Genomic DNA, 11,455 nt, shown 5'->3' with positions numbered 1-11,455 from the left:
CCAATTTTTACAGGCGGTTCATTCAGAACTTTAGCCAGATCGCTCCTCCTCTGACTGATCTCACCTCCACAAAGAAACTATTCTGTTGGTCGTTGCAGGCCCAAGCTGCATTTGAGAACCTTAAGAGTTGATTTACCTCGGCCCCCATTTTAACGACCCCTGACCCATCTTGTCAGTTCATTGTGGAGGTGGACATGTCGGAGGTGGGGGTTGGGGCAGTTTTGTCTCAAAGATCATCTTTGAACGAGAAAATACATCCCTGCGCCTTCTTTTCTCATCATTTAACTCCCCCCCCCCGGGAAAGGAACTATGACATCGGGAATAGGGAGTTACTAGCTTTTAGGCTGGTGCTGGAGGAGTGGCGTCACTGGTTAGAGGGAGCGCAATCATAAAAATCTTGAGTACATTCACACCGCCAAGAGAATAAATTCTAGGCAGGCTCACTGGGCATTATTTTTTGGACGTTTCAGGTTTACCATTTCTTATCGCTCTGGCTCTAAGAATGGTAAACCTGACGCGCTGTCGCAGGTTTTTTAGGCTAAGGCTAGTCCCACCCTCCCTGCGGCCATTTGCATCCCGAATGGGTTGTGGATGCGGTCACCTGGGGGGTGGAGTCCAAGGTCCGCAATACACTACGCAACGCTTCTGTTCCCATTGGATGCCCAGAGGGTCTGCTTTTCGTACCCGAGTCAGTCCGAACTAGCGTACTACAGTGGGGCCAATAATGAATAAATTCATTTCAAGATATGTCTATGTCTTATTAGATTACAATTCTTGGCTTCTCAATGAATGTTACTTGTTTTAAAAAATATTTAGACTGATTAAAATAATCAGCTCTAGTGCAACAGCATCTTCCAGCTGCTCATTAATTTGTGTTTTTGAGGCCAGGACCTAATGCTTCCCTCACATTCATCAAGCGGGGCTGATTGTCAGGCCTTTCAGCTGACCCTGAAATCCTGAAGTAGTTATTTTTCGGTGCATACACATCCTAATAAAACACATTCTCCTCCCTTAGGCATAAATCATTACCCACTCCAATGGCCCATACTACTAAAAGTGTTACATTCCATCCCTGTACACATTACCAGCGTACACACACTCACACTCAGCATGAGGTGTTTGGTGACAGCTAACGCTTAAGGTTGAACAGACGACTGGAGCCGATAGTCTTTTGTTTTGTTCTATTGTGTAATTAATAGAGCTCCACAGTGAGGCTGTAAAGCGTCGCCTAGAATGTGTTTTATATTTGGCATGGGATCATATTCAAGTCAAACTATGAATCCATGGGAACATATTTCTTCTTCACACTTGTGCCTATCCCTTCAGTTGAAGCAGACTTGTGAACGTTATGTCCAAATGTTCAATCTGACTTGACAGGTGTGTAATGTGAATGAAGACATCATCCAATTTTTCACGCTGCTTAATTCACCATTTATATTTGGTTTGATCCAGTTCGATTCCTACCAAGACTTAAGTCATGCATGGACAGACTATGTGTCTTGCTTATGATAAAGGAGGTCTGGAAAGTAATCGTCTTGGGGTTAGAATTTAGCTTTGCTTTTCGTCTGCCCATACTGAGCCTCAGGAAAGAGCAAATGGTCCAGAACAGGTTGGACTGTGCTTTAGAGGTGCATTTTTACACATTGTTATTGTTCTCCTCATTTCGTTACTAAGCAACTAGCCTTTTCACACTGATAAAAGCTTAGGAGTTGGATTAATGCTAAATATCACACTTTGCAAACTAGATGGTCATAAGTGCTATGAAACCTGAAAAGCAACAATTGAAAACCTAGAAATGTGAAGGAATTGAGGCCTGCCACAAAAGCCTCTATAGCACTGAATTAATTTGTTTATTTGTAGAGCTGAAATGTGTTTTTTTTCAGTGTTAAAATGCTTTCCACAAAAATGTGCAGGGATGACAGTAACCCATTTATGGATTCATATCTTTGAGCTGCTCTCAGAACTTCTGAAAATATGTTTATCTGCACATCCTGACACTGAGATTTTCTTACCAATGACAGGAGCAAGGCGGGGATTTATTATTTTATTTTTTTAATGTAATTTGTGTTTTTTTTTTTTTTTTTTTTATGTCATGGAACATGGTTAATGTTTTATATGAAAGTGCAGACCATAACTCTATGTGTTTGTAAATTGCATGTGACGTTGTATCAAAGGAAAATGCAAAACACACGGCCGATCAGACCCATCGAGGACATAGACATTAATCAACTCTGAAACTAATTAAAAACATAATTCATAGAATTAATTCATGAGATGATTTATGATCAGTACTGAGTGGATTCAGTGTTTACAAAGAGCATTAAGAGTACAAGACTGCTTGCAGATGTTTTCTTGTATACGCTTCTGGTAGTCTCTCAAAGCAATGTCTGCCGGTTTTAAGAAGAGCTGTTCAAGGAAGCCTCAGTAAGGGAAGTGTATAGTTCAAGGACAGTGGGGTGTATTATTTCTCATTCTGTGTTAAAAAAACAGAATTGAAAAGAAATATTAATCTACTAGGATCTGCTCACAGATCATTTGCAAATAAATGAGTTTGCTTGACTTGTTTTGTTGTTTCTCTGAATGGTTTCCTATTTCAGTCAGACTTTGTTAATCTGGCAGTACACCCACAGAGCCAATAGATACTGATATCAATGATAATGTGCTGAAGTCATGTCAGTTATGACATACAGTGCAACTCTTTATACACTAGGGCTTTTGACTTGACATGTGAAAGGGAAAAAAAGAGATGTTACATAACTGTTTTTTGTGAATTACCAGACGTGACAGGGCCGAATACTCTACGGCTCTGAACGATTTGCCCAAAGTAAGAGATATCATTCAGAACTCAAAAAATCATTTATGTTCTTCCAGCACATGATTTGAGCTTTCTTATTTATTGATTTATTGATGTTACAGTTTATTATGATTATTATCTCTTATGGAATCATATGGAATGTTCAACTCTGAGACTATCTTTGAAACATATCTCTCTACTCTATGAAATCTCCTGAGCTATAAAAGAGCAACCACCAAGCAGTAAGTCAGGCGAGCTGACTGATTTGTTCTGAAAGTGATTCTTATGCTTTAGTTCTTCTGTGCCATTATCATTATACTGTAGCTGTGGTGTGGACGTTTCTTTATAGTCTTCATTACAATTATCGTCCTTGGTATGAATATAAACCACAGACTGCAAAGCAAGAGATCTGCCATATCTTCTATATTGAAGCACCACTTTTCATTTTGTGATTCTCATCCACAGATGCATGAAAGGTCTACAAAATGATGCATGATACTGCAGAAGTCTGCAATGTGCAGTACATTATCTTACAGGCACATGGTGCAGTGAAGTATGAGAGAGAGATGTATGCTCAGTACATTGTGTTCATTTTTCATTGCATGAGGGTGTGATATTCTTTCCCACTCAAATGAAGCAGATGGACACTGAAGAAGCTGTTCACTGGAAAATTTCCCCAACATACATTTCCTCCTCCTAAACAGCATGTATGTATGTAAGTTTGTGTGTATGTATGTATGTATGTATGTTTTTGCTTGCTTTCTTACTTGCTTCCTTACATTGGAAGCCTAATCCCTGCCTCCTGCCGTGGCTAAATGTACAGCCTATGGTTTTAACATACAGATGTCGACAATATCACAGTATGGTGTCATAATATTTTCCCCATGGATTACTCAGTCAGCCTATGCAGCAACCAGTAAAAATGACTTTAAAAGATTTTTGTATTTTCTCGCTGCTTTGAGTCCTGAACATATGCAGTCTATTACCACATTTGCTTGTTGCTAATCAATGGCATGTTCTGTCTCATTTCTCTGCATTTAATTCTTCCCAAAGCGTCATGACCAATTATGGTTTAACGCGCCATGAAGAGATGAGAGCTAAAGTTTTTCTGTGACGCACAGATTTCTTGCGAATTGTTCTGAAACAAGCTTAAAAATGAAGTATATTGTTGTATTACATTGTCCTTAACACATGCACCATTCATGAGCAAATGATATGGACTTTTATTATATTGAGATGAACTGTGGATAAACTAAAAAGCAAGACATCTTTGATGTTACTGCCAAATGGAACAGCGAGTTCGTTCTAGCACTGTTTTGTACTGATTCACTTGCATTCATTTGTTCCATGACTAACCGAGATTGAAGGATCCCGTGAGCAGGATTACTTTCGAAAACTGCTTGCTTAATTTTAAAGCAACATTGATGGGAAAACTTAAACAAGTCCAGGTTCTGGCTGTTGCTAATTTTGCAAGACACAACAGAGGTGACCCCATGATCCCACCAGCTCACAGAATCGCCTTTGCTCAAGACCTGGCTCATGAGTTAGTACTTATTTAGCAGTATCATGTTTATCAGGCCTCCAACTTTCTGTGAAAACATCATAAATGAAACATCATGTGGCCATTGTGTTGTATTTCACTACTGCTGAACTTCTACAGATATCATATTCTAGTGATCGATGGAGAGCACTGAGGATCTAAAGTAAGGGAGTATAGTAGTGTCCGGGAGATAAAATCTGATAGCTTTATCCTCAGGGATAAGTGGAATTGCTGACTGGCCCATATTCACATGTATGACTTTAGCAGGCTGAGATATGTGTCATCCACTGATTGCAGATGACAGTGTGTTTTCTTTCCACTCAGGTACAGTGGCCAGAAATCACTAAACCCTTCAAAACATTCTGACATTAAATGTCTGAACTAAAACAAATGCTTTCAAGCTTTGGACCAAATTATTCTTCCCTTCAGAAAATTCTGCGAAGGAAGATGTGATACTTCTTCTGAGTTTACATATTTGCTGAACACTTTTTTCTAGAAACAGAAGGTTTATTATTGTGCTTGTTGCACCATTTGATTTGTTATTAATCAAGCTGAGGGAATGATTTAAATTGATTTGAACAAAGTAAAAATTTAAATGATATTTAAATCATGAAGGGCTCGTTACAAACAACTAATCATTTACTGTGCAAGATTTCACACACATCACCAACCTAGCTTACCTTTTACAGAGATGGATATCATGCCATGTTTTAAGATTATTTCCAAGACATTAAGCCTTCATCTTTCAATTTAAATTCATTAACGTTATACACTGATCAGCCTCAACATTGAAACCAAATGCCTACTTTTTTATATACAGGTGCCTCTCAATAAATTAGAATGTCGAGGAAAAGTTCATTTCAGTAATTCAACTCAAATTTTGAAACTCATGTATTAAATAAATTACATGCACACAGACTGAAGTAGTTTAAGTTTTTGGTTCTTTTAATTGTGATGATTTTGGCTCACATTTAATAACAACCCACCAAGTCAACCAATTAGAATACTTCACAAAGCAATTAAAAAAAACAATTAGTGAATTGTTGGCCTCCTGGAAAGTATGTTCATTTACTGTACAAGTACTCAATACTTGGTAGGGGCTCCTTTTGCTTTAATTACTCCCTCAATTAGGTGTGGCATGGAGGTGATCAGTTTGTGGCACTGCTGAGGTGATATGGAAGCACAGGTATCTTTGACAGTGGCCTTCAGCTCATCTGTATTGTTTGGTCTCTTGCCTCTCATCTTCCTCTTGATAATAGCCCATATATTCTCTCTGGGGTTCAGGTCCGGTGAATTTGCTGGCCAGTCAAGCACACCAACACCATAGTCATTTAACCAACTTTTGTCCTTTTTGCAGTGTGGGTAGGTGCCAGATCCTGCTGTAAAATGAAATCAGCATCAGCATGAAGTGTTCCAAGATTTCTTGGTAAATGGGTGCAGTGACTTTGGTTTTCAAAAACACAATGGACCAACACCAGCAGATGACATTGCACCCCAAATCATCACAGACTGTGCAAACTTAACACTGGACTTCAAGCAACTTGGGCTATGAGCTTCTCCACCCGTCCTCCAGACTCTAGGACCTTGGTTTCCAAATGAAATACAAAACTTGCTCTCATCTGAAAAAGGACCTTGGACCAATGACAACAGTCCATTCCTTCGTCTCCTTGGCCCAGGTAAGACACCTCTGATGTTGTTTGTGGTACAGGAGTGGCTTAACAAGAGGAATACGACAACTGTAGCCAAATTCCTTGACACTTCATTGTGTGGTGGCTCTTGATGCCTTGACCCCAGCCTCAGTGCATTCCCTGTGAAGTTCTCTAAAATTCTTGAATCCAGTTCGCTTGACAATCCTCATAACTGCAGTTCTCTCGGTTGGTTGTGCATCTTTTTCTTCCACACATTTTCGTTCCTCTCAACTTTCTGTTAACATGCTTGGATAGAGCACTCTGTGAACAGCCAGCTTATTGGCAATTAATTTTTGTGACTTACACTCCTTGTGAAGGGTGTCGATGATTGTCAGAGACCATTTTGAAGGCTCAGGAAACTTTGGTATTTGTTTTAAGTTGATTAGCTGATTGCTGATTGCATGTCATCATATTCTAATTTGTTGAGATCGTGAATTGGTGGGTTTTTATTAAATATGAGCCAAAATCATCACAATTAAAAGAACCAAAGACTTAGACTACTACAGTCTGTGTGCATTGGATTTATTTAAAACATGAGTTTCGCAATTTGAGTTGAATTACTGAAATAAATGAACTTTTCCTCGACATTCTAATTCATTGAGCAGTACCTGTATCTATTATACCTACTCCTTGTGCTGCCAAAACAGCTCTGATGCATTAAAGCATTGACTCCTCAAGACCTCTGAATGTGTCCTGTGGTTTCTGGCAACAAGAAATTAGCAGCAGATACTTGCTACAAGTCCTGAAAGTTGAAAGGTGGGCTCTCCTTGGATGGGATTTGTTGGTCCAGCACATCCAAAGATGCTCAGTTGGATTGAGATCTGAATTTGGATGCTAAGGCCAAATGTGTTTTGTGTTCCTCACACCATTATCCTGCTGAAAGAGGTCACTGCCATCAGGAAAAACATAACGAAAGGGTGAATGTGGTCTGCAACGATCTTTAGGAAGGTGGTAAGAGTCAAAGTGAATGCCTGTAACGACTGAGACACAGGAGACGAGAGATCCAAGAGCAGTGTGAGTTTAATGGGTAATCCAAAATCAGAATCAAACAAGCAGGGGGTCAAAACCAAAAATCAGTTCAAAACACAAACAGACAAACAAACAAACAGGAACAGGACTCGAAATACTAGGAACGCGAGGAAACCAGGTGACGGAAAGTAAGGACTCCATGACACAAACAGAAGCAGACCGGTTTAAATAGGCAGGATAATGACTATGAAAGTGAAGACATCTGAGTGCAATTAACAGGTGTGCAATTACCGTGATGAAGGCACAAGGCTTTGCGGGAATTGTAGGGCCTGCGGTGAGGTGCCTATGAGGAAGTGAGACCACTAGTGGACACCCAGGGAAACACAGACCAGACACTGTGACAATGCCAGAACCCAAGGTTTCCCAGCAAACATAAAATAGCCATTTAAAAATCATACTTACCACTATGGCAGCAATAGCCAGTAAACTGCAATGTGTCTTATCGTTTAATGGCCTGTGTTTTCCAATAAGGAAATTTGTACATAACTCAGTCAGTCCCATTGGTTTTGGGTGGGGAAACATGTTTGTCGGGCAGAAGCAGTGTTTAGCAGGCCGGTTTGAAAACAGTTGCTTTGTCCAAAATCAATTCCCCATCATCATGTCACAGTAGGCGGAAGGCATTGCATTTGCACCTACTGAGTGCCATAAAGAATGAATGCAATGAATGAAAACACACAGCTGTTTTGTGCAACTGACTGTTGTGGCGGGAGGAGCAAACAACAGAGACCGTAGGTGTGGCATCAGCCCTCGGAGAGGCTTTTAATAAAAGAAAATAACAAAAACACCAGGAATAAAGTATCTAAAAGAAAAGGATGTTCAAAATAAACAGGGGATCACGCTCCCCTTTCGGTCCAGGGCACGAGGGGTGGCTTCTTCTAAGCAGCTTCGTCCTCCTTGGCCCACAGCACTTTCCGGGTATAAACAGCCCAGCATCTTGGCCCATCAGTCGTATAACAGGCACGGTTCTTGACCAGACTGCGTGTCCAGCAGCTTACGGCTCTAGCGGTGCAGGAGGTCTATACACACCCTTCCTGGACCCATGAGGACACCAGCGTGCATGCAGGGGAAAGACAACAGTCTCCTGGGGAGAGGCGCGCTCTGCATTTGAATTGTGCATTGTGCTTCATCACTCGCTGCCAGCCCTGGCTGTTTCAGCACCCCTTCTCTCTCACTCCTGTCTGGAGCTTGGCGAAGTGGCGGAGATTAAGGGACCGGGTGATGCTGATAATTAGGGGCGAGGCAGGTGACTCATCACACAAGACAAATGGGTTTATTGGGGCAACACTTTTATAGACTACTGACAGCTCCAGCAGATAAAAAAAAAAATTACATGACAGATCCAGTCACCAAAATGTGGATTTGCACTTGAATTTTGGAGTAAACACATTCCTTAGGTTTTTTTTATTGAGGGCTCATCAAAAAATATTTGGCATCTTATATTCTATGTAACTGTGAAGTTTTTGTTAGCATTTATTGAAAACATATTATGATTGACACACCATCACTGTTTGGACTTTGTTTGCACCGTTTTCATAATTGAGATAGTTGTCATGGATTGTGATTTGAGTTTTTTTTATTAGGTTTAGGTGTGTCTCGTTAATTATCCTCACTTGATCTTTGTATTTAAGTTCCTGTCTGTTAAGTTTGAATTTGTTATGTCTTGTTGTGGTGTTCATCGACACAGTACCGTGACAGAAGACCTGACCTAACATTGTTCGGGAGGCAGACACACTCTTGCAGTTTAAATCTAGATTAAAGACCCATCTCTTTAACCTGGCTTACACATAACAAACTAATATGCTTTTAATATCCAAATCCGTTAAAGGATTTTTAGGCTGCATTAATTAGGTAAACCGGAACCGGGAACACTTCCCATTCCACCCAATGTACTTGCTACATCATTAGAAGAATGACATCTATGCTAATATTAGTCTGTTTCTCTCTTATTCCGAGGTCACCATAGCCACCACGTCCAGTCTGTGTCCAGATCAGAGGGTCACTGCAGTCACCCGGATCCAGTACGTATCCAGACCAGATGGTGGATCAGCACCTAGAAAGGACCTGTACATCCCTTAAAGACAGCGAAGACCAGGACAACTAGAGCCCCAGATACACATCCCCTGTAAAGACCTTGTCTCAGAGGACCACCAGGACAAGACCACAGGAAACAGATGATTCTTCTGCACAATCTGACTTTGCTGCAGCCTGGAATTGAACTACTGGTTTCGTCTGGTCAGAGGAGAACTGGCCCCCCAACTGAGCCTGGTTTCTCCCAAGGTTTTTTCTCTATTCTGTCACTGATGGAGTTTTGGTTCCTTCCTGCCGTCACCTCTGGTTTGCTTAGTTGGGGTCACATAATTTACAGCGATATCGTTGACTTAATTGCTAATGATTGCACAGACACTATTTAAACTGAACTGAGATGATGACATCACTGAATTCAATGATGAACTGCCTTTAACTGTCATTTTGCATTATTGACACACTGTTTTCCTAATGAATGTTGTTCAATTGCTTTGACGCAATATTTTTTGTTTAAAGCGCTGTATAAATAAAGGTGACTTGACTTGACTTGACCTGTATTTACCACCATTAGTTTTTTGTGTTGTCAGTGTTTTTATTTTCTGTTTCTTCATGGACCATTTCGCTGTCATCACCCTGGTCTGCCTTGAGCAGAGAGATTGCACACTCGAGGAACACCTGGATGAACTCCTCGGTCTCGTCAATCATACCAGCTGAGACTGAGCTCAGAGGAAGCAGTAGATTTATATTCCGATATCTACTCTTCCGCCATTTTCTGTCTGTCCTGTCTCCCACTTCTAAAGCCTGGATTCTACCTCGGCCCTTCGACCCACTGGCTCCACCTTGGCTCATAGTTCCATTGTCTCCACCTTGGTTCGTTATCCCACTGGCTCCACTGGGCTCCCTCATCCCATCACCTTGATCAGTCATCAACCCTCCATTGCTACGGGAGTCCAATTCTCCAGCTTCACTTCATCCGTCTGGCTCCACAGTCCTCTGTTGCACCCTGGTTCTGCCTTCCCTGTCTCCACCCCTCCGCTCCTCCTCTATTGGCGTCATCTCCATCAGTCGGCCCCCTTGAGTCATCAGCCCTTCCTCCACTCCCTCCATTCACAACACCGTGGAGAATATCTCTAGCTGTGGCCTGGGCCTTTGGCCTTTGTCATCCTCCGCATCTTCTGTCCTTATCAACCTCCACCAGTTTTGAATGTCAAATATTATGTCACCAGCACTTGCTTGGAATTACCAAAAATATTTGATTAAATCAGTGGATTATTTTTATTTTTTCCGCCAATTCATTGACAGGACAGTGACAATGATTATTATGAGCATTGTGTTCTACGAAGGGGAAAGTGTAAAATAAATGGATAGATTGATTGTTTGACTAGTTTTCCCTATTCCCTAGACAAACTGCAGGATCACTGGCCATACAGTCCAACTAAGGGTACATTTCATCTAAAAAAAGGGATACCTGTGCATACCCTCTATATGAGGTTTTGTTACCTACAATGCATTTTGAAAGAGTATATCCAGTGTTCACTTGCCAAAACGCTATTTCCCAAACAATAGGGAGTTAATTAGTGTGCTTGAGCTTGAGCAAGAGATGCAGTTTGTCTTATTTTAATAAAAGTCATTATTTTTATTTTATTTGTGCACAAAAAGTACAGTATTTTCATGGCCTTGTCTTATGAGTTTGGAACGGCAGGAGGGTAAGTAATTAATGACAGAATTTTCATTTTAGATGGAACTAACACTTAAAAGTGTAATCCACTAAATGTAAGTTACAGTCTAAATGCAGTCTATGGAGAATAAATCAACATGCCGTGCATTGTGTCCTTTCATAAAGGAATACGCCTCAAAATATTCTGCATTATGCTTTTTTTTCTGAGGTGGCAATGCTGTTTATACACAGAAACAAGCACACACTTCACCATTTATATGGCACATAACAAAGTGCTAAACCAAACCAATAATATGTTCCACTGTTGTGGCCACTTAACAAAAAAAAAAAAAAAAAAAAACCTTGACAGTTTCAGATTTTTTTTTAATGTTGGTGAGCTACATTTATTTTTCTCTAGTGGTCCCACTTCATTTTAGGTGTGTTTTAAAACTATGTACTTAATAAAATAATGAATTATTAGTTCCAGTGTACGTATTGTGTTCATGTTTAAATGCAAAACACTTTCTGTTATTGAGGTGGGATATATGTGCAAGGTTAAGGACATGTTTGGTGGCATTTGGGTATTTTGGCTTTGGAGATTTGTTAATTCGTGGAGATTATCAAGAAGAAAAAATATTGTGTAAGGATAAGCTTTTGTTTCACTGATACCCTTGGATTCCAAGGATAAAGCTAAACAAAAAATACATAATCACTGCAGAACT

This window comes from Carassius carassius, chromosome 20 (assembly GCF_963082965.1).
Source record: "Carassius carassius chromosome 20, fCarCar2.1, whole genome shotgun sequence".
NCBI lineage: Eukaryota > Metazoa > Chordata > Actinopteri > Cypriniformes > Cyprinidae > Carassius > Carassius carassius.
The sequence above is the reverse complement of the archived record's forward strand: the minus strand, read 5'-3'. Positions refer to the sequence as shown.